The following is a 24,893-nucleotide window of genomic DNA, read 5'->3' on the forward strand; positions in this document are numbered from 1 at the left end:
GAAGAACTGAAGCTTAAATTTCAAAGTCTCTCTCAAAATCTATTCTAAAAAATAGAGACATGCTGACACAGTTTAACACAGTCTAATGGCCCTACGTACATCATGAGCTATCATGAATTTTATTTTTCAGATGGAATTTTAATCTGTTTCCCAAAGATTAAAAAACAAATTTACATGCAACTCATTAATCATGGCACTTAATTAAAAATATTCATTATAAATACCTACATTGTGTTGCATACAAATCATTGACATAAAGTGGATGCTATTAAATGGCTGACACTTATTACCTCAGATACTAACTTCCACACACTAATTCTAGTGTTTCTTCTTCTAAGCCCAGGGGTATTCAAGTTTGGCAATATACTAGACTTTACACTGTATCAATGCTATATGAACATATATCTGCTGAATAAAAGAAAGAGAATAAAGACGCCTGCCTGAGAATTGGAATCCGTAATTATACTACCATTCAGGACCAGGACCGAATCTTCTGTAATATTAAATAGTTAACAGTGACAGCAGGATAACTGCAGTGCTTTTCTCACTTGCATTTACTCTTTAGATCACTTGAATATGTTTTATATTGTGATTTGCAAAAGCTCACTATTCTCTCAGATGTTCATATGCCTTCAGATCACTCCTCAATAACACAGTCACCTTTGGCTGATTGATTCAAGGAATTTTGAATCACATATAAATTATATATTTAAGCAATGAAATGTTTTTTCAGGGGGTAACGATTTTTCATTTTAAGTTGAGTTAAATCTATAGCTCGGAGAACTAATAGAAATTTAGCAAGGCTTAATAAAATGCATTCTGGGTTTGCCAATGCAGTCTTTATACTTAAAACAAAGAAATTACATTGTTAGATCTCTTTAGAACTGCAGTCATAAGTTACTAATCTTTGAAGTAAGCCTTCTAACTAAACAATTATGGATGATGGTGTTGTTTAGGGTAAAAAGAAAAAAGAAAAAGAAAGAAAAGGGAAGCTTTGATTTTCTAATAAAAAATAATTGCAGTGTTCTTTCCCATTATTTCTCTGTCCACCCCATTTTTTTACTGTAGGTTTATTTCATTCTGTAAAGACCTCAGGGGGCAGGGGGATGAAATTTCAGCCTCTGGGGTTCAGTGAATTCTCTGTTTAACAAGAGGTTGGAAGTGTGAGTTTTCTGACATAAACTGGAATTCACAAGGGTTCAAAGAATATACCCCAGGGAAAGAAGTACTCAAAAAGACTAGGAAAAATGAAACAAAAACAAACTAACAAATTCTATTTTAGCTTTTCAAACCTATGATAAAATAATTAGATCAAGAAAAATGTAATTTACTCAAGGTATAATAAAATTATGTATGACCACAGTTTAAAACATAAATCTCTTAAGAAATCCATTATTATCAATTAGGAACATAATCAATATCTTCTATCCATGAACAAGAACTCTCTACCTCTCAGGGGCAACCTAGATGAGAATCTCACTTTCTTACCTAAGTTTCATAGACAAACTCCCAAGAAAGGTCTGGGAGCACTTGCAGGTGGGAACTTATGCAGACCTTGAACTCAGAGGAAGAGAAACATCAGCTCAAAGTGGAAGCCCTGTTTTCCTCATTTATGAATAGGATAATGTTGTTGTATGGGATATAGGTAAATATACCTATTTTTCTGTTTATAGTCATGATTGTTTTGCTGATTTTGATGCTTCTAATTTCTGATGTTGTCTTCTTATTCTATATCATGCCCCCTGTATAATAATTAAGGTCAGTTCAAGCTTACCATTTATGTATGACTCCTTTTCTCATGAAAAGCTCTAATCATACTGATTCAGCTTATCTCTCGTGTGAAGTAATACTCTACAATATACTCATTTTACACTTCATTTTGCATGAAAAAATCTTCATTTCTAGAAAAATCATCATTTCTAGGGAAGAAATCTAGATTTCTAGAAAAATTTCCAGACTTTTTGCAGATGGTCATTTGGGCATCTGCATGTAAATTTTTCCCAGTAACTGTTATATTCCATTTCTAGAACCTTTCAGCACAGCTGCACATGGGTAGCTTTCCATCAGTCTACTATTTGCAGCACTCTCTACAAAAGATCCAGCAATTCTGGCTTTGAGCAGGTTCATGGTTTCAGATTCAATCAGATAAGCATTTGGGTCTCTCAGAAGGCAGAACAATTGTACAATGGCTTATAACTGCTGGTGAAGTCTTTTCCCATCACAGATGGGGGTCTGAGATTCACTGGGATCACTAACTTTTTTCCAGACCTGAACTCCACACCAAAACATCTTAGCTAGGGGGAGATGTCTGGAGACAGCCTTCATCACATGCAGAGGCTGTATATCAAAACTACCCTCCCTGGAAAAATAGTTCTTCTGGAAGCCTCTCTTGATAACTACATTGTATGCAAAGTTTTAAATACCCGATCTTTACTGAGTAAAATATAGGTAGTAATAAGGATAGTGTGTGAACAGTAACAGGCATATGTGCATATGCATTTATCATCAAGATTTTAAGTTTAAAGAAGTTATTCATTAATCAAAAAAAAAAAGCAACCCCCTTTTTAACTTCAGACTCCTGTATAATCTTAGTATTAAGAAGTTAAACAAAAAAATTATTAATATATTTTCCTGTCACACTCACATAATTGTTTTCATGATATGACTCATATTCGTGTGACGTCATCCTTACTTCTCTCAGTTTCAGATGCATATTTTATTCTTCTTGTCTACTCTAAGAAGCCTTCTGGGAGAAGAGACTTTTTTCCCCTTGCAGTCATATCTGTTTTTGGTTTGGACAGGTTTCTCTTACTTGATGTTGACAACTTTTTTTTCTTTTCTGTGGCATTTTTCTTTCACATATATGCAAACTATTTTTAAAAATGCAATTTACCATAGTCTGTTCAAATAAGGACTGCAAATATGCTAATGAATTCTGAGGCTGGATTTTGCATAAGCAACTCATATTGTATGCACTTTTTATTTGTATTTTTATTCCTAATCATAGAATCATTCGGCTGCTAGGACTGGAAAAGGCCTCTTGGTCAACTATTTCAATCATTTAGAACACAGCAGGATTTTTTCACTGCTAGTCTATCTCCTGGAGGTGTATATGTATCTGCATACACACACATGTACACATATATAAATGTATATATATATATATTCCTAAATTTTAAAGCAATTCTGTGTCAAGCAGTTGTAGCAACTGTACCTCAACTTTCTCCCTAAGCATCATTTCATTACCTAATTATTATTAATGCTAAAAAAGAAAGTTGTGTGTAAGCTTTTCCTTTTTCATTTTCAAGTCCAATTGTGCTGTCTCATGCACTACACATATTCTACCTCCTCTTTTGAAAAATGATGGTTAAAATGTAGAATTCTAAGATACAGTCTCTGAATTGTTTCTTACATACAGAGACATAGGTTTCATTTTTCTCCTGCATAGCTGCATATATTAATGTCCTTTAGTAACCTCACAGGAATAACTGAGCAGTGTGAAGAAATTAGATAGAATGTGTAAGCTATCTGAAATCAATTTGTCTGCATGATTGTTATGTTACTCCAAAAAGAAGCAACCTGGCACCTCAGGTTGTAAACCTAGGCTGTTACTGTCTGTACAGCACTAGCTGCTTTCTTCTATTTTTAATATTTTAAGGGAGATCCGTGGTGCTCTTCTCAGAAAAAGGAACTCTTATCTTCACCTTGAGAGTCTCTGGGAGCGGGAATAAGAGTTAGATACAGACCATATCTTAAAAAGAAGGTATAATTTAGGGTCCCCACTAAAAGTGACAAGAAAGGAGTAGTGGGAACAAGGGAACGTTCCTCACAGATATGATTGCCTAGCAAATTAATGGATAATGCCATCCTAGATAACTAGGATACCTCAGGGAGAAGTTGGGGAGGTAGTAATCTCCATAATTCTTAAATACAGATTATGTTATAAATTTGATATGCCTTATGGACTTTTTGTTTTTTTGAGATTTTCTAGAAAAAAATCATTGTAGGAATAAAAAAAAACCATAAAAGTGGAAATCTTCTGGAGAATATAATTGCCATTCTATCACCTGGTACTGCCATTCCATCTTCCCAGCTCTTCTCTCCATATTTCAGATGCTAATGACTGCAAATAATAAAGCTAATCAACAAATGTCATTTTCTGATACTGCCTTAGAAGAGGATGGTAACCTACTTTATTAGTCCTTGACCAATATGCAGGTTATTATATTCATCTATAATGTAAGCCAGATTTAAAAAGAAAGGACTATTAAAATAATACTCTTTTTTAGTACAGTACTCTCATATTACCGGCCTCAGGGAGTGCCCTACTCACAGGTCAGGAGCTGTTATACTCCCCTGTATCTTTGGGCCTTTCTCTGGGCCTTTGATGAGCCAGGAATCCTGTTAGAAAGGAAACGTGTCATTACACAGGCAGAAAGCATCATAAATGAAGTGACTTAAAATTGCAATGGCAACTGTAACATAGGCATTTTGTAACTTTAGAAAGTTTGATTTGTAACTTAAATATTTTTGTCATACCTTTGTTTAAAATGTAATTTCCTTGTTTACTTCTTTCCTTCTCAAAATTAAATGCTGGAAATAATAAATAAATTGCATTCTTGGTAACAGTATCATTCCCAGCCAGGAGCAAACTTGCAGTTTCAAAAGTAATTCATTATTTAATCCAGCACAAGACTGGTTTGAGAAGTGTATTTCCATCTTTTATTGGTTTGCTGTTTAATCTCAGACTTGAAACCAAACATATTGTCTGAAATTAAATCTTTCACTGTTTTCTAACAAAACCAATATAATTTAGCTGGTAAAGTGTACCCTTAGAGTGTTTCATTTGATGTGTGAGGCTTGTTTTAACTCAAAACATAAAATCTGATCAAATTTTAAGGTTATATTTTACTTCTCTTTTTTCACTTATTTTTATTTCTTGGCAATGATTTCAGCATACATTTCTGGGATGTTTCAGGTGAAGTAGATGACCTTTTTGTATGAGGAAAAAAGTTCTTTCACAAAATATTACCCATTGTAGCAAGCAGTAAAAGCTGAGGAGTAGAGACTCCTTCTTGTGAGCTTCCCAGTCTTTTCAGATAACAAAGAAATGCTGAAATATGAAAATAATGCGTTCATATCTAGATCCAGCAGGAAGCATTTTCTAGCAGCTACAGAACTACTGTGTTTACTGCCACATATTGTACATTTTTCCCTGTTTTTATACCAATCACAGCTTCTGCCAGTGGTTTACACCACTATTATTAATTTTAGCTCTTCACCATGTTCCCCCAGTTCGCAGGCTTTTGCTCTTGAGTCTAAACTCTCTCTTCTGCCCTTTCAGCTCCCTATGCATCTCTCCTACATGGTTGCTCCTCATTTTCCTAATGTTTTCTCTTTCTCCTTTGTCCAGTGTCTCTTCTCTTCTTATTTTGTAGCTCCTCTTAAGTGCAGTGGCTTCCTATTGATTTGAATGCGAGAAGCAGTAATATGAGCCAGCCTTTCTAGTGTGGGAAGGAATGGAGAAATCATCCTCTTCAGCCATCTTCTACGTACTTAAAGCAGAGCATGCTTTGAGAGATTCAGGCTTGTAGTGGTCTACGCACAATAAGAGTTGTGAGAGGATGAAGCATGTTTAGTGAGGACAGAGCTTTGCAAGATGTAATGGTAAAAAATTACAGTCTCAACATATGTACATTGAATTTTGAAAGCACTGTTTTTGCTAAAAACTGTAAAACTTGGTGAATTTAACACCTGGTGAATCATTTCCTGTGTCTGCAATGACATATTGTCAAAGGCACTGGATCTTCTCAAGAATTCTGTCTTTTGCTTGGAACGTGGGCAAAACAGCCCTTTCTCAGCAGCAGCTAACCAATTTTTGCCTATACCTGCAAACCTGAATTGTTGTTACTTACATATACCTAGCATTTTCTTCCAGTTTTGTGTCCAAATGTTTTAAATTTAACCAATTTACCATATAAAACTATGGTAAGTAGAGGCTTCTGGCTGTGCCATTTGTAATATCTTTTAAAATATTATTTAATTGTTATTTTAATTATTATATAACTTCTAATTATATTCTTGATACAATTACTTACCTTTTGCAACAATTCTTTAATTTTCAACATTTAATTTTGTACTACACTGAAACAAATCAAATACCTTTCAGAATGTTTTTAAGAGATACAGTCTGTCTTTTTTAAATGGAACTGGGGCTTTCAGCTTGGGAAAACATAAATTTATGTATATGTATGGCTTGATAATCCCATCCAATGATAAATTCACACACTTTTCGCTCTCATGATTAATGTACTGGTTCAAGAGAGAGGAACTGGAAAGTCAAGTCCCTGATCCTCTTGTCTCAGAAGGATCTGACATGAGACCTTCTGCTATGAATCTGACCAAAGAGAAGCTGACATTTGAGTTGCTCCGTTCTCAGGATGAATGCTCTGGTCCGTTACCCAATAGAGCATGGTAATTTCTTTCTTATCGTCCAAAGGAAATGTCTAAAAATCAATAGGGTCTTTGAAAGAAAGAGAATTTGACTTTATTACAAATGTTCTGATTTTTTTTTTTTTTTTTTTTTTTTTGCCTTTAGATCTGGATGTGCTATTCTGCTTCTTAAGAAGACACAGATCAGTTCCTCTCAGAACACCATTGAATAACATCCTTAGCTCACAGCCAAAGTCATGTTGATTTCTGAGTGAACAAAAGAAGGATTTATTAGAGTTCTACAGAAAAAAAGAGAAAACAAGAAATAAAATAGCTGAATTCTAGGTGCCTATGAATGTACGGGGCAGAAACTACTCTAATGCAGCCTAAGGACCTGTGGTGCTAAGCCTTTATTTGGGTCATCTCATTGTCAAAGCTTTTTAATGACAGTACTTGAATGAGTACAGATGTGAGAAAAAAGAAAACCTTTACTATCTCCTCAGCCTCTTAGGAAATTGGTGACACTTAGAAAATTATTATTTTCTACAGACAGCCAGAAGTCTATGCCCAGCAATAAAGAAGATGAAAATATAAAATTATTTTTACTTATTTATGTTCCTCAGTCACTGAATATTTGCCTTCTTCCCTCCTTTCAGAATTGTATATTTGTATATTTGGAGCAACCCCCCCACCCCACCCCCACACACTTTTCTAACAATATGATATCATTGAGAGTTTTGAAAATTTCCATCTAAATATGTCTAGAAGAACAGATTAGACAAAAATGAATGATCTAGATACAGATAACACTTTCTGAGGAAGGTCATGGACTAAATAAGCTCCTGAGGTCTCATTCAGCTTTATGATTTTAAGAGAAAGAATGACAAAATACTATCTCTTCCTGACTTATTCAGTACTGCTCTTTTTATTTGGAATTTGAGCAAAACTACACCTTCTAAACCACAGATACTTTTGCTGAAACTTGAGAACCTGACTTGTTCAAACACAGAAGCATATACTTTCAACCTTCCAACCTAGAAAAACAGATATCTTACTGATATATTAATCAATCCTTTCTTGTTCTGGATAAAGATTGCCTGTCTCTCTCATCTGCTGGCCTGATGAATAAGTGCACTGACATATATTTCAACATGTCAATCTAGTAATAACCTTAGCAATGCCTTATGCAGGGTATTCGCTGACCCAAAAGAGGTTCTCACTATTCAGTTCCTCAGTACTCAGTCCAAACCAAACCTTCCAGGATTGTCAGAGAGGAAGGAGTTTCTTCACCTTCACACACATGCCAGGTACCTACGAAGCTGCTTTTTGTAGAGCAGTAATCGCTACCACTGCTATGTTAACCTTGAAGCATGCAGGAAGACATGTGCTTTACAGACTGATGGAAGAGCTGCTTTCCCAACTGTTCATCCCCAGCTCTCCTTGCTAGCGATTATGACTCCCTCAAATTTCTCAGCAGAACTGCTTGTGTCAAAACTGCTTGTGTCAAAGTGAGCTAGGTTGAGCTAAACAGTTTAAATAAAAGATTTACCTAAGACAGAACACGCTGGAGCTGTCTTTGCAGCAGCAGAGCCGGCATATCAGAGGGATGGTAAATTCTCCCTGGGAGTCAGGATGGAGGGAGGCAGTGGTAAGCAGCTGGAGAGGGCTATAAGGTAACTTAGATCTAGGAAAGGATATATGGCCAATGCATAATGGTACAACATCATATTAAAACTACTATAAAATATTTCTTTCCTCCTTCTGCTTATCCTTAGCCTTTCCCCTGTCCCCAGCAGAGGCTATTGTACTTTCTGTTTGCTAAATCAGCTCTTTGTGTGCTGCTGTGCCCTGAACCAGATCAGTCAAATTCACTGATTTATGGAAAAACACTGTGGTTCCTGCATTGTTCATCCTAGATTTATACACTTCCAGGAAGTGTGCCTCCCAGGTGGATTCACAATTACATTACTGTCGAACAAACAGGAGATAAGGAGTTTTTTCAGGGTTTATACACCAGTTTAGTGATGGCTGCAAGAAGACGGACCCAATGTCTGCTTGTGCCAAGATTATCCACAGATAGTTTGTGAGTAAATCTGAACTGGAAAAGTTAGTTTTTATCAAATGAGCACTTTGCTTATGTGGCACGGAAGTCTTGCTGAAGAATTCAAGCCAGATTTAATCATCACTGCACCACAACATTTTTCTTCCTGGATCTAATTTACAGCATGGGCATACATCTCTGAATCAACACCACTGATGTGATGGAGAGATGGGAGAAGGAAACCTAACCCAGCTTTTGCACCAAAGCGTTGGTAACTAGAAACTGTGCCTACAGGAATGGTTTCACTAGCTGGAGTGAACTACCTGAGCAGATCAAAAATGCCAAAAGAGGGAGTTGTCCTCCATCTCTCTCCTCTCTTCCTCAGCCTTTTCTGCACAGGCTCTGCACCTTGACTTTTATCTGAGGCTTTTGTGAGTTACTTCATTTCAGTAGCTCATAAAAAAAAAAACAAACAACAACAACAACAACAACAAAAAAAGCTAGCAAAACTGTAGACCACTCTTTTTTGCCAAGCTGTTAAGTAGAATTGGCTCAGCAAGGGGTCGTCCAAGCCATAAAATGCAAGGGAGGGAACCATGCAGACAAGAGCAGGGGAAGAGGCTGTTAGATTGCCCCTTTGCTGGAAATAAGTTGCTCAGACATCTCTGCTGCTCATGGAAGTATAGCAGAAGACTTTAGAAAAGTGGAACTGCTCCTTATCACTTAGGATATCATTCAAGTCCCATTAAAGTAATTACATTTTCTTCCTTATTTTAATGATACCTGGATGGGATGCTATGTAAACAGACCAGTTAATCACTACTAGCAAGTCATCAGCATGCAAATGGACTCTGATCTTTAGTATAGGCATATATTATGCAAGAATGGTAAGTAGTTATGAATCAAATACATATTCCAGATTTATAAACAATTTTGCATTTATATAGTAACTTCATCCTTAATCTCAAAGTAATGATTTAACAATACTCAGTAAATAGACATGTTAGTCATCACTACTAAGCATTCACTCATTTTGATTGCTTTTCTTTGTATTCATTCTGATTAACTGGTTTGATTTTTACAAGGTAGTGAAACTTGGAATAAGTATGTTAAATATGAGTATACTATATAAGCTTTTAGAGATATAGGTGGACTTGTTATTGCAGTAGTAAACTGAGGTGTTAATAACCTCCCTTTCATACAACTTAAAAGCCTTCTGATGTGGTCCCGCATGAAATACCTCTCTTCTTTCATGCCACAATTTCAATTTCAGTGCTCTGACTTGGCCTTTTGACTTACTGTATTAACAACAGTTAATAAACAGCAAAGACTTAGCATGCAGTGTATGTGAGAGAACTCATGATTATACATCACCATTATTTTTTCCCCTATTACTATCTGCTTTGTATTGCCATGTTAGTTAACACATAGATCCTATGGCCATAAGAGATCTGGTTGTAGGGTCCTGACCAAAAATACCCATTACATTCACATAATTCAAAGGGCTGACTGGAAGCTGTACCATTAACACTGGAAAAACAGCTTACCAGATGTTCTGCTATGGAGTGGAGTTATCACTTTGTGCAAACCTGAGCACAGTAACTAGCATCCCATCAGTAAGTGGAAGCCATCTAAACTAAGTAACAGTGAAATGTGAAGATGGCTAAGGTACCTAGGGCTGAAGCAGCTGGGGATCAATACCTATTCTTAGACACCTAAAGATTTACTGCTATTTGCCTTTCTGTAAAAACCTCCCCAGCAGAATCCACTTGCCACTTACCTTGACTGCATTATAATGTAATTTGCCTTCTTCAAAATTCTACTTTTTTAATTTAAGCTGACGGCTAATGTAATTCAAAAACATGTAAGTTAATAATTTAAATTGTGATATTTTATGTGTTTAATGTATGAAAGTACTATTATTCAGTAATTTGGCATGTTTTTAGAAGCTACTCTAGTGATATTAAATACTATTATATGTTTTAGCATTGTTGCTAATTTCATCCTATAATTAATTTCAAACACCCATTGCAAAGAAAATATGGTGATTGAAACCAACAATTCAAACTATATCATTCTCCAGTTGCCTATGGACTTCTGTTTTGTATTTGTTCACACATCTGTATACTTGCCTTCCCTGTTCCTGCTGCTTAATGAATTTCTATACATATTTGTCCAAATATTAGGTATATTAGGTAGTTTGAGATTTTTTCATTTTTTAGTATCTAAAACAATTTGGAATTTTCTGTACTAGAAATTCTCAGGTGCTGCTAAGCTTCAAGTTGGTCTCACTACAAACATCTGTATGTGGAATGCATACCTACACAAAGAAATCCACATTACTCTTAAATTCATGTCATTTAGCTCTACTGAGATATGACAACACTAAATGAGGTTGCCTGTGCTCTTCTGGGATCTCTCCTCATCTTTTAGCCTCATTGTAGTCCCTTGTTGAACAACTTGAAACATGCCCAGTCCTGTGGCACAAGCTTTTCTTTTCTTTTTTAAGTGGAAATAAAACCCTTTCATAGTTCTTCTGCTAAGATAAACTCCAAAATTGCTAATAAACCTTATCAGATTTTTTTTCTCAGATTATTTAAGTTATCCTTAAAAGCAAATAAATTAGGGGTGACATTTTGCTTGGCGATTTTATTATATTAGCTTCCTAAAGGTATAATGAAATTGTTCAGAAATGCAAAAGTAATGAGAATTCAGGAAATGTGATGGAATTAGAGTTGGTATTTGTAATTGTGTCATGCATGCAAAAAAGGTAACAAGTGGGACTTTGAATAGCCACACTGGGAATTACTGGAGCTTTTGCTTGGAAGTCAGCATAATACTAAATCTCAGGCTTCATGCAGATGTACAAGTTAGTAAAATATTTTAAATAAATGTTCAAATATATATTATCTGTTATATCTTAAATATAAATATTCAGATATATGCACCCACAAAAGATCTAAATTTACACACACACACACACACACACACACACAGATATATATATAAAAAACTTGTGTCTATATATTTATGCGTACCTGTACATATTAGTGTGTATGTGTGTAGTGATTGTGTCTTTAGACTACTAAATTGCAAAGAAACACATAAGGGTGGAAAATTACCTGCACAGGTCATAAAAACACCAGCAGATTAAGATCATTTGAGCTGAAAATGTTTCCTTTTGTTGCAATAATAATAACAGCTATAACAGTTATGTCAATAAAAATGCTGTAATTGTATTATACCTTTATGCAGCTGGATAGATTTACAGACTGATATTTAAAATTAGCACATGAATGTAGTATGCAAATGTTTTGCTGCTATTATATTTTGTGTGGATAAAATACAATACCTTACTTATTATACTACAGTAGTATTGTCATGAAATAGCAATCTTAGTTTCACCCTGAAGTATTTGACTATAATTAATTTTAGTATAAAGAATACTAATATCTTAATATCAACATGCCTGGCAGTGAGTAAATATTTCAAAATACATAACATTATTTATCTAGATAAAAGTAATCAGGTACTTTCATTTGAACTGAACACTGGCTGAAGAAATATAAACAAAGGCTAATGAAGATGGTAAAACGTGAAGTTGCTGGAATGTTTGTACTGGAAGAAACAAGAGATCTCTGTGATGTCTCGTCTTATTTCAAATCTTTAATGATCTAAAAGAACAAAGAGCATATTAATGAAATTCACAGATAATCAGTCTGATATTGCATCAAAAGGAGCATTGAACACAACTGAAACAGAGATAAAACAAAGGGATGTGATGTTATAAACATTGCAGCAAACATTAAAATGAAATCTGACCTAAAAATAATCCAAAATAATATATATGCAGCCAGGCTGAAATGAGTTCGCTGCTGAAGTAGCTTCATCAGGCTGGCTGCTGCTAAAAGGCATTGAGATGATGTGAAATATGATACTAATTAACCACAGGAAGCATTTAGACATGGGGACACTTATTCCACAAAGCAGGGAAGGAAGACTGGAATCAAAAAAGTACCAATACTGAAACAGTGCACATGGTTCAGCCACAGAAACTGCCAGTGCAGCATCAATCTGCAAATGTAGAGTAAGACAATGGATAATACATGTTGATTTTTTTTTCAACAGCACAGAGCATTGTCCCATCTATCAAGCTACTTTTCCATTACCACTCTAATTTATTTAGATCATGAGCTCTTCAAAGCTCTGTACAGGGACTGTATTTTTGTAGAAAATTCAAGAGCAGCAAGGTTTCCAAGATACTAACATACCATCACCATAGGTGTTAATAATTACAGTTCAGTGTGATTTCTTCCTAACAGAATATCACAGTGTTACTTATTGATAGCCTTGGCACTACAAAAGCCTATAAAATAAACCTGATTTAATATAGCTAGTATTTTTTTAATGTATACTGTACATTCGTCTAAACAGTCATCCTTTGTCACTCATCCTTGCCAGGTAGCCATAGTTTTTTTGATTTTGAGCAGATCGGTAAACAGCTTTTCTACTGCAAAACAATTTTCTGGCAGTTCAAACCTGTTCTTGTTTGACATTAGAATTAAATCAAAACCTTTTGAAACTGAAATTATAATGGATAAAATAAAGAGAGAAACTGCAGGATATTGGAGGACAGCCATGATCAGCACAGTTATTTGGCCATGGGAAACAGAGCTTCAAGTTCCTTCCCTATATGATTTAAAGTTGAAGACATCTATTCCACATTCATATCTTGCCACCTGACTATTCTGAAGTGCAATCTTTCTTGCTGGAGAGCTTTGTGTTTTCACTAATAGGAGACTAGCTATGTCTAGTAAAAAGGGTACCCTGCCAGGCTAGAATTGCCGTGGGTCATTATTTCACAAGGCTTTTTGCTCACGTTTCTCTCCTGCACATGCGTTCTGGTTTCGGTCTCTCTTTGGCTTCCTCCCAACCCCTTCCCCAGACTATTATAGGCACATGTAAACCTGGCGGATAGCCTGGAGCATCTAAATTGGCACTCAATGTCTAATTTTAGGCAACCGACTTCACCTCTTACGCCCCCAAAGTAGCAACCTAATCACAGTGCTAAAATCTTTTCAAATGTATCACTCTGGTTGGGACTGGAATTGTTCCCTGTTCCCTAACTCTATCTTAGAAATATTCTATCTTTTTTACTTAAAATTCCATAAAAACTGATGAATTCTTACCCAAATGTGCAAATAAGTTATTAACTAGTGTAAGGGAATAAAGAGAAAAAAAATCTCACCAATTCCAATGGACAGGGCAAAGGTAAATAAATAATTTTCCAGTCAGATGAAACTCTCATAGTTTCCTTCTCTCTTCTCTCTCTGCATTCCCTGTACCCTCTGTAATACAAAAAAAATCATCCACTGTAGTTTAGTAAGTGACATTTAGATAAATGAGATATTGCAATTGTCTAGCAAACACTGTCAGGCTTTCATCTATTTTGTTTCCTTCGCTTAATCTAGAATAGTAGAGAGTAGCTCTGAAGAAAGGTGTTGACAAAAAATCATGGGATTATAATGGATGACACTTCACAAATGTTAAACGCCTTTTCCCAACACCCTAAACGCCCTTCTCTTATATCTCCATGTATAAATGATCTTAAAGCAAATTAAGGAAGAAAAAAGTAGAGCAGAAGTCACACTAAAGTCAACAGCAAAAATCATGTCAGCTTGCAACATTAGACTTATAGGAACGACATAGAGGCTACTAGATGTTTTCATGTAGAGCTATGGACACAATTCATTTATGCTGTATCCAGTTATAAACTACATTTCTGGATGGTCTTTCTGCTAGATGAAATCTTTTTAGTATTTAATCTTTGTAATCTGATATTTGAGGAAACATCTGAGTGATTTTTTACTAGCTCCCTAGGAATGACCAATAGTAACGCATGATGAGATTAGTACAAGCCAGGAGGGCAGGACGTAATGTCTGCCAAGCTGTGTGTCTGAGGCAGTCAGGTCTACTAGAGTATTTTACAACCAGAGAAACAGACTGTAAGGGGGCATGTCAATGGGGCAAACATATTCTGAAAATAAAATAAAACTAAACATATTCCAGAACAGCACAAATAACTAGCTATAGGACTAGACTGGGACTCAAGACCTTTCTCCACTAACTGACCTTCAACAAGTCCTTCTGGTTTTCCCTCTCTTTTGGTTTTAGTTCTATATATATATAAAAAAGGATTAGCATGAGTCATATGAACATAAGTACTAATATGTTGCACAAAAGAGAAATAGCAGGCTGAATGTCATAAGCAGCAGTGCCTTGTTCTTTACTGTTCTGGCTTTGCTATGAGGAAGTGCATCACACTTCAAGGCAACTTTTGGGCATCATAGTTCAAGATGAGCTTTGACCAACTAGATCACCTAATGGAAGCACTGAGATCTGAAAAAAGATATCAAGGAAAAACTAAGAGGATCGGAATTGCTTATTCAGAGAAAACTAAACAAGGATAAAATAGCAACCTTCAGACATGTAAAGCACTGCAACAAAAAGAAAGTATTCCATGTCCCTGATGGATAGGACAAGAAAATAGTAGCTTAAATTTCAGAAAATGAGATTTAGATCAGTGCACAGAAAAACTTCCTGAACATACAGATAGCTAAGCAATAGCAAATAGAGATTTCTTAGAAATGCTACAGTGAATAAGTGAGAGCTGAGCTTGCTGCAGAGTCCTGGAGGGGTTAGATGGCTTCTTAAAGTTCCTTACAGATCAGTTTACTCTAATTCTATTGCAAGAGTATTGACCTTTACAATGGATGTTTAGAACTGCTATCGAAAAGTGAAGTGTGATATAGTTGCAGGGAGAAGCAGGAATGAGAAACTTTTGAAATATATTCCAGAACACCTCCAGGAAACTTGCTTTCTAGATTGTTATGAAAGAAAGGTATACAGACAGTATCACACATACCAGACTACTTGAATTACAGCTCTTGCTCAGGGTCACTCAGAGTCACAGTCATTAGGTATCATGCTATCACGTTCCAGAAATGGATTTGCAGCCTGCCCTGAGCCTAGGGTTACGGATCCCAGGTCAACAGATGACACTACGTTAGCAAATCCAGTCTGGGTTGACTCTCTGAGAATTTGTGAAACCATCTTATTAAAATGGCTTTGAACCAACTTGTTCAGAGCAAAACATTATTTATTTTTCCATTCATCAGTTCAAACGTGCCTGTCAGCTTCTTCTGATTCATCCTACGTGGCCTGCCTTACCTCACAGCACTCTGTACAACCACTCTTCAAACAGATCAGTGACTTTTGATCTCCCTCTTTTCAGTCTTGAGAAAACATCTTGTTGCCAAGGCTGACTGCAGAGCAGAACTGGACAGTCTCCCATTTAACACACACACACACACAAAGAGTTTCATGATCTGCATCAAGATGAACCTAAGAGTTTCAAAAGTTTTCTTAGGAAAAAAACAAATGTGAGAGAGGAGTCCAGTGCAGCCAGCAGCAAATGTAGCAAACACCACTTTGGAAATTACTTTGATGGAGCATTATCCAGTATAAAACTTTTTTTAATTGGGGAATTACTTTCCAAATCTGCTGAGATGTCTTTAACAGCTAGAAGTCTGGCTATTTTGCCTTTGACAGTGCTTCTGACTAGTCCATTACTTTACTTTTCCTCTTCAGTTCTAAACAGCTGTTTCATGCCCCTTTAGAGTTAATGATGTGCAAGCAGGTGGACAGCAAAACAACAGATCAGAAAATGTTGGTATCTTACTTTTAGCAAGAAGAGACAAAGGAAATTTAAGCTCAGAAGCAACCAGAAATCAAGGTTCAGAGAGAGGTAGAGCATAGAGCAGTGGTGTGTATGAGGAAGGGCAAAGCATTAGTTAAAATCCAGCCATTAAATTAAGACGAAGAAGGAAGTATTTTCTTTTCCTTTGGTGGAGTATAGTATATCTCTTGACAGTGTTGTAACATCCTGCAGGACGCTGCTGAAGCAACATACTATAAGCTGATCAGCTAAAGAGCAAACTTACAGTACAGTGCCTTCACTCTATATTGGATTTCAAAGCAATAACATCAAGTAGAACTTATCAATTTAAATCTAAGATACAAATTAATAAGACTCATAATCAAATGAGACCATTTTATTTGACTCCTTGAATGTTTCTTGTCCTTAAATTTCACCTGGGTGCCTTAAGTTAAGCAGATTTTTTTTTTCCTTTGGCTAGATCAAGGTGTAATAGGCTCTTAGAAAACCTTCCAGCCTTGACCTGAAGCCATCAAGAGATGCAAAAAAGCTATCACTAGAATTGATAGTTTTTTTCTACAATTGATAAAAATGTACACCTAATTTCCAGTGTGAATATCTAGTTTCAATTTCCAGCTTCTAGTTCTTGTTATGGTGTCTTCCACTGTATGAAAGTACTCTATAGTACCTAATGTATCTTTTTCTGTGAAGATACTTACACACTGTAATCAAATCACCTTACAATCTTCTTTTTGATATGTTCTGTATTTCACTTTAAGGTACTTTCTCCAACTCTCAAATCATTTTTGTTGATCTTTTTTCATTAGCCTTCCCCAATCTTTCATCCTTCTTTTGAAAAATCTAGACTTCAGAATTATATGGAATACCCTAATAACGATTTCAGCAATGGTAAAATTAACTACCTGCTCTTATTAACTTCTCCTTCTCCAAGAAGCAGACTAGTTCTCATTGCTACAGCATTGTTCTGAAAGCTGGTTATCTTCCCACTATGACTGCTAGATTCTTTTCAATCACTGCTTTTCAGGAAAAAAAAATCTTATTCTGCAGCTGCAGCCTCTATTCTTAAATTAATGGCTTTGTATCTGGCTGCATTAAAAATACTTCATGTGGATATGACCAGTTTATCAAGCTATCCAGATTACTCTCTATGGCCTCCACGTTCTCATTATTATTTACCATTGTGATAAATTTTATGCCTTCCACACATTTTCTTGCTGGTGATTAGATAATTACTTCCCTATCTCTGATAAAAATATTGTATCTCACTGGGCATTGCACTGTTCCCTGTGGAGCCCCACTCTCCTGTAGAGTGATGATTAACCACTGATGGCTTACTTTTAATATGTCAGTTAACCAATTCTTGATCCATTTAACATCTTTAACTTTATGATATTGTACAGTGCCTAATGCCTAGATTTATTAAACAATGAAAATTAATGGTGTGGAAATCTTCTCAAAAGTTGTTTCAGCTACAGACTGCTCTAACCTGTCTTCAGCAAAGATTTGTCTCTTTGTTAAGGAGACATCAGAAATCATGCTTATATAGTCTCCTTCTGTACTGGAAGATAATCTGTCATTACAGATCCATAATAATTTCTTTTCAGCCAAACAAGCTTGACAGTAATGGCATAGACAGCAGTTTACATCCAGGCTTTCCTGCTTTTTCCTTCATGGGACAAAACAACCTCTAATAAAGTTTTCTACCTAAAAATTCTGCCAACATCTTAAACACATAGAATTGTCTCTGTATTCTGATGTAGTATTCCTTTTAACCATTCCCATTTATTGTTACCAGTGATTTCTAGGACATAAGTCTCATCAGTCCTCAAATTAAAGGGAGTTATTGAAGACAAATTCCAGCTTTCTTAAGAAGATTTGTCATTTGATGTTTAACATCACAAAACTATCCATCAGGTATATGTCACCAGTGGCTATCTGCAGCACTCCTTCTGAGTTTGGTTTCTTGATAGTAGTTTACTGCCTATATGATAAACTAATAAGTTTAAATCCTTCTGGTAGTCTTACCTCCTCAGTCACAAATGTTTTTTTCTACTCTCAGCACTAATGCTATAGCTCATCCTTTTCTTCATAGCACCTGTGTCATCTTGTAATACAAGACACATTTGTTTAAACAGATGTTCTATGATGTTGAAAGGATCATTTCCAGAACATGTACTTGCTTCTCTGATACTTCCTCCATCTCACTTCCCATATCAGAGAGTGCTTCTGTCCCTCAGCAATAAAGAATGCGTTGAAGGCAGAACCCCACTCCATCTGCAAGTTTTTTGGATTAACGATATCTCTTCAAATGGTACTGTGTAACACAGAAATGATAGCTGCCAAGGTAACCTCTCAGGAGTACCTTGGCCTTGATTTTTGGAAGTGAAATAAACACTTAGGCTAAGCCAGAAAGTTGGGGGGGGGTGAAAAAAAGGGAAGAAAGGCACAGAAAATTAAAATTCTCTCTTTAAATCTAAATGTAGATGTAACAACAGTTTCTCAAATCTTTGAGGACTATACTGGCTGCATAGTTCTGTTTTCATGAGTAGATAACTGAGACTAATGAATGAGTTGGTGACTCTAGGCAAACACGGGATAATGTTAACTTCAGAAAAAAAATAGTGTCTTCTTGATATCAAAAGGAAAGAAATTTAGAGGTAAATGTTTCAAAAATGTGGTCATGGAGGATATTTTTAGATTTAGGCCTGATGAGACACTATCAGAAGTACTATTCAAGTCAAAGTGTTTTGGAAGCCCCTTCAGCTCATGTAAGAAGAGTCGACTGTGTCAGGATACCACACAGTCCAAATAATCATCCCCCCACCCAACAGTGGCACCACAAGATTCACAGAGGACTGTTCAACAACAGGACAGACAGTAACATTTTCTGGTACATTTTCCAGCCTCCGGTGATTTGTATAACTTTGTTAATACCTTAGCCAGATGTGCCATTTTTTTCTAATCACTTTCTGAAGTAAGGTAAACTTTTGGTAAATGCAAAATGCTGTAAGAAGGAGTTCTATAGTTTCTGTAATGTGAAGAATAATTAAATTTGTCCTATTTAAGCATGACATGTTAGTTTCATTTGATTTCCCTAGTTCATAGGGGGAGTGAATAATCATTGCCTTTCAAGATTTTAGAGACCTCCATCATATCTCCTTCTACTGTTTTCTTGCAAGGCTGCAGAGTCTGTTTCTTTTATGGAAGCTGTCCTTGTCACATTCTTTGCATATCTTTTATGGTTCAATTCTACTCTTTTTAGAAACAAGGTACCCAGAACTATTCAGGATGCAATCAATTTGTGCAGTAATGTAATGATATTGCCTATGTTGTTGATTGATCCTTTCCTAGTTTTCTCCTGCTCCCTCTTGCTTCTTAAAAGGCTGTCTTCTTTCATGGCCATAGTAGCTAAGGATCTATTTCTTCTTTATTCATCTGGTCCAGAAGGTGCTCACTTATTGCTGTATATCAATACATTATAGTAGTTTCTTATTCATACCACTGTCCTACATAGTCAGCTGTGATAGCAGGTTCTCTTACAGTGTTACTGCCTTAATTGAGCTCTTTTCTCTGAGCTCCTTTCACACAAAATAGGTACAAAAGGTTTAGTAGACTTCATGGGGATTCTGGATTATTAGTGAGTGTTGTGATATAGGCTCTTACCATTTGCCGAGCTCTAAAATGGATAACTGTGGATAATTATCATCACAGTGGATAATTTGTCACTGCCATTTCTGTGCATAGCATACTTAAAACTTTTGTTATTAAAATAATATTAATTTTCTGATTTTCATACTAATGAGTTAAAGAACATTTTCCAGTCTTCATTTTCAGTTCCTATTTTCAAATCAGTTTAAGCAAGCACTAGAATAGGGGGTATATTTTATGTATTTGAGGTCAGCCTTCTGCCAGTAATGCTGTATGATCCACCACAAATCCCGCTTTTGTGAACCCCCTTGCTCTCCCCAAGGCAAGTCTTTTAGTCAAGCAAAACAGTGGGATTAAGTTAATGGAGCAAAAAGAACGGGATAGTGAGTGCATGAGATTTCAAACTTACAGCAGTGAAGTAACATCATAATGTTTCTCAGACTCATTGCAGTCGTTATCACAAGCAAGGATTTGTTTTGTGTTTCTTGCACTTGTTAAAACCTTTGTCATCAAGATGATGAAACTAATTTCAGTTTCTTCTGTTCCTTCCTGTTCTTCCTGTTTCTTCAATGACAGCAGTGTGCCCTGTCCCCTGGTCTTTCCAGTTTTCCATCATTTCTGAATAGCTGGATAATCTTTTTTGTTTCTTTTTTCTTTCTTTCCTTTTTTTTTTCTTTTTAGCTTTTTGCATCTTGTAACTTTACCTCCTCGAAAAATGCTTCCATGTCACAGTTTCCCATCCCATGAAAGGGTGAGAAGGAGGAGCTCTCTGCTGCATAGTTAGAGCATAATTTAAAAATCTGAAAAGTAGAGGCTGGTATTTAATTTACTCCTGTTGTCTGACAAAAGCCTTATGTGTAGATAGATAAAAAGGAGAAGAAAGAAGAAAGATATTCTTGGCTTCAGAACACAAGTCTAATGGAAATAGTGACAAAACTGCTCAGTGCTAGTATTAAGATAATAGTCAACAGAATCAAGGGCTCTCGGCTGCTTAAGATCTGAGAGGAGGGAAAAAATAGGGAAAGAAAACATGCATAATTAAGAAAAAAACATGAATTTGTCTATGTATGCAAATTTTGCCATGAAAAGTATCATCATTCTCTTAATGAGAGGCCACAGGTATATTTAAATCAAAATTTCTTCTTTCTTTCAACCATTATGAAAAACAACCAGTGAATTCACTTCCCCAGCTGAAGTTTATGGGAAATATTGACAGTTTTAGCTAGGATAGCACTGGCATGAACACCATGTCACTGTTTTATAACACCTTGCATTTTTCTAAACGTAGACAGTACAAAGGATAAGCAAATAATTAAACCCTTTTTCAGCAATGAGAAGATCACACTATTACTACTGAAATTGTGCTTTTTCAATGGATTCATAGCATTCATTGAGCATTCCCTCTTCCAAGAGAGGAATGGAGGCAATCACAATGAGATTTTATTATAATGTATCTAGTGGTTGCCTTTTGCTTTGGCTGTTAAATGTTTTCTATTATAAATAATTTAGGGACTTTTTCTTTTTTTGAAAACATTAAGATATTTATTAATGCAAAAAGCCTTTTATTTTCAGCAAAGTGATTTCTTTTTCTTAATAGCAACGTTTTGGTCCCTTTTACCTGAAGCATCATTTATTAACACCTTCTCCCCTTTCTCCTTTATAATTCCCAGGCAAATATTACTATGGAATAGTTTAAAAAAACCATTTTACTGCGAGCGTACTTCAGCTTATGCCTGATTAGCAAATACTGTCCTAAAAGTTCAGAAGCTTTCTGATCACTAAATAGCAGCAAGAGTTGAGAAAAAAGAAATAGGGATTTGGTCTTCACAATCCCCTTTGTTGTCCCATTCTCTCCTATCAAGGTGTCTAAGGAGACTGAAGGCTGATAGAGGGACAGCTTAGAAGAAACGAGTTGTTTCAAAGTAAAGTGAAAAAGGTTAAATTAATCTTCATTTCCAACCTCCATCTCCATCTTACTTAGCCTGCTAAAACTGGATTCAGATTACTCTATTTATGTGTTTCAGTCAGTCATTAAAATTATTCTTCCCTGTTGACTGAACAATGAGCCAAGGTTTCCTGGTCCCTAAATAACCACTTATGACTTATACTTACTAGCTTGATCCTGCTGTGTACAATGTGAAGTGCAGTAGCACTCATGAAGGACTTTTTCCTTTTATGTTTTTTCCTTCTTTTCTCTTTTAGAAAAAAACCCTCACTAAATCACTTATTTCCTCAAGATGTCTTGTGCTTCTTCTTCATGTTAGAGAAGATTCAGGTAGACTTCCTTTGAGTTACAATTTAATTGTGAGATTTTGTTGACCCAAATCTGAAGAAACCTTTCCCATTTTTATCTTATACTTTTCTTAGTAAAATCTGACCAAAGCTATATAATAAATAAACAGTGGTCATGAGGGCATGTACATCTCAGTGCTTCATAATTCATATGTGCTTCACTTTCACCATGAAGCCTCTTGAAGACTTTTATGTGTGCAATAAACCCATAATTCACTGGTTATGGTCTTGTACTGAAAACAAATATGCTATAACTTCTGAGACCTTTAAATGTTAATTGTAGGGTTTAAAAAATGTTTACACATCCATTTTTCCACAAAAAACACTTCTTTCTTTCTTTTAATGTCAGAAATGATGTGCGACTGGATATTTACAATGAGATTAACAGATTGAAATTTAAAATTCCATTTCATTTCTTGCCTATGGTTTTATGGAATTTAACAGTAAAAAAAAGTTAACAAGGTAATTTCACCCTTTCTTAAAAATAAAAAAAACCAAAATAAAAAGGTAAGTTTCATTAAGTGTGCAATAATTATATTATCCTCAGTGCAATCTTTGGAACATAGAGGGCGCTGTTACATTAATGAAAATAACATTTTACAAACTGAACCATTTAGAATTGCTTTTAATATTAGTAACTAAACCACCAATATGCTATAGGATGGTGACACTTATTATATAGCTTCTCCTGTCTGTAAGCAGGCAGTGCTTGCAAAAAGTAAATGGAATCATACAAGGGATATATTTATCTAGAATGAATAAGAAATAAAAATCTCTTTGTATAGAATGTTTTTATCTATTAGTATTGTTATTATTATTTCTTATGGTAAGGATTGCCCTCTATATTAGTCAATTATATGGCTGTATAACAGCTTTGTACTATTCCACCTCACAGTGGTGCATCCTTAGTCCTCCTTATACATTTTGGGAAGAATACCTAGCATATTTAATTGATAGGTCACAAAGTACGTTAGACATTAAGGACTAAAACAATCACCATTTATAGGTAGAAAAACTGAGTAAACTGCTTCTAGTCTGCTGGTTTCATGTGCAAAAAGTCTACTTTTAGCAATGCCATAGTTCTTTGTTCCTGTCACCTTTTCCTTCCCCTGTTGCCCACAGGTAACAGCAATACTGGAAGAAGAGGTGAGCTGTATGCAGATGTATCCCTGGATGGCCATGCTTTATTTTGGTTCACTGGTTGCTCATGTGCTGGGATAGACCTGAGAGCTACCCTTGAGGGACAGACAGCACAACACAGGCAGCATTTGTGACAACAGGGCACAGGAAGGGTATAGCAGGGTTTTAGGTTGGGGAGTATTAAGATTGTGAAGGGGTTGAGGGTGTCAAGAGTTACAAAGTGTGAAGACCACATTTGATGGTTCACCTTGAATTTATTGTAGGGGTTGACTGGAAAAGAATTGGCACACAGACTGGGGTTCATTACTTCATGGGCGAAGACACTAAGGCTTCCACATCTGCTGTAAGACTCGGAAGGAAAGGGTTAATACCTTTTCAACATCATCTTGTGTCTTGTAGCTGAATCTTTTTTGCTTTGTTTGCTTGAAAGTGGTGCAACAGAACCAAAAACAAGTTCTGAATATTTCAGTTCACTCCTTCATGGAGGGGGCTTGATGGACCTGAGTAGTTATCTCATTCTGGAAATTCCTGTGACAATAACTTGCTATCACTCCTCAAAGAACACGGAAAACTCTAAGAAATCATGTTTTTCTAGAGAATATCCCTAAATACAGAACTAAGACCATGGTCTGGGATCTGTTTAAGTTAGAATTTGCAAAGCATCACGATATTTTTTATATATATATATATATACACTGCAGCTGTGACCCTTTCTTATGCTGGAAAGAAAAAGGAAGTCATAGAAATTCAGTGTTTGTGGGCCTATTTCCTTTGTTGTTATTCTGTAGGTATCAAATAGCCTTGGCTTAAAGAGACATATCAAATTTCCACTATATTTCATACTAAGGATTTAAATAAATTGGTGTATTTGTGTACCAGTTCAGTTGGAGGTGGTGTCTTTTCTTTGAAGTACAATTGATTAGGAATACAGTCACAGGCAGGAAATTAAAAGTACACAGTACTGATGTAAAGAGAGTTGTGTAAAAACGTATAATCTAGTAACAGTGCTGGTACATTTTGGAAAATCAGACCATCAAAATTCATCAGATACCACCCCAAAAAAAATCTGCCGGTTCAGTCGAATTGCTGTTATTAACTCTTGAAATGATCCTTCTTCTGAGACCTTTAGCTTCTCCCTATACAGCTATAGATTTGCTGTGCCATATACCGTTGTGATATCTTAAAACCAACTAACAGTATTGATCCCTGCTACCAGGTACTAGAGTCTATTGTTTTTGTTTCCAGCTGAGACTTAATTTTCCCTATCTACCTACCTTTTTATAGAATCATTTTTGAGACTGAATATGAAGATATTGCCTGAGAACACTTCTACAATTGTGTGTAAGCATGTAAATTCATTGAAGACAACAGAAAAAAGGATAATTTTCTAATTGAAATTTGTGAAAACTGAATACATTTTACTTATGGTCCTGTCCGTCATTGTGAAAACAGTGATTGTGGTCCTATAGTGAAAATATTTGCCATTGCCTAAAGATAGACTAGGATTAGGAATTAATCAGAAAAATCTTAGTTTAAAAAAAGCTATCTAGAAATAAATAAAGTTAAAGAGTTATGTTTTTATTTGGTACGTGTACTTTCAAT

This window comes from Dromaius novaehollandiae, chromosome 1 (assembly GCF_036370855.1).
Source record: "Dromaius novaehollandiae isolate bDroNov1 chromosome 1, bDroNov1.hap1, whole genome shotgun sequence".
Lineage (NCBI taxonomy): Eukaryota > Metazoa > Chordata > Aves > Casuariiformes > Dromaiidae > Dromaius > Dromaius novaehollandiae.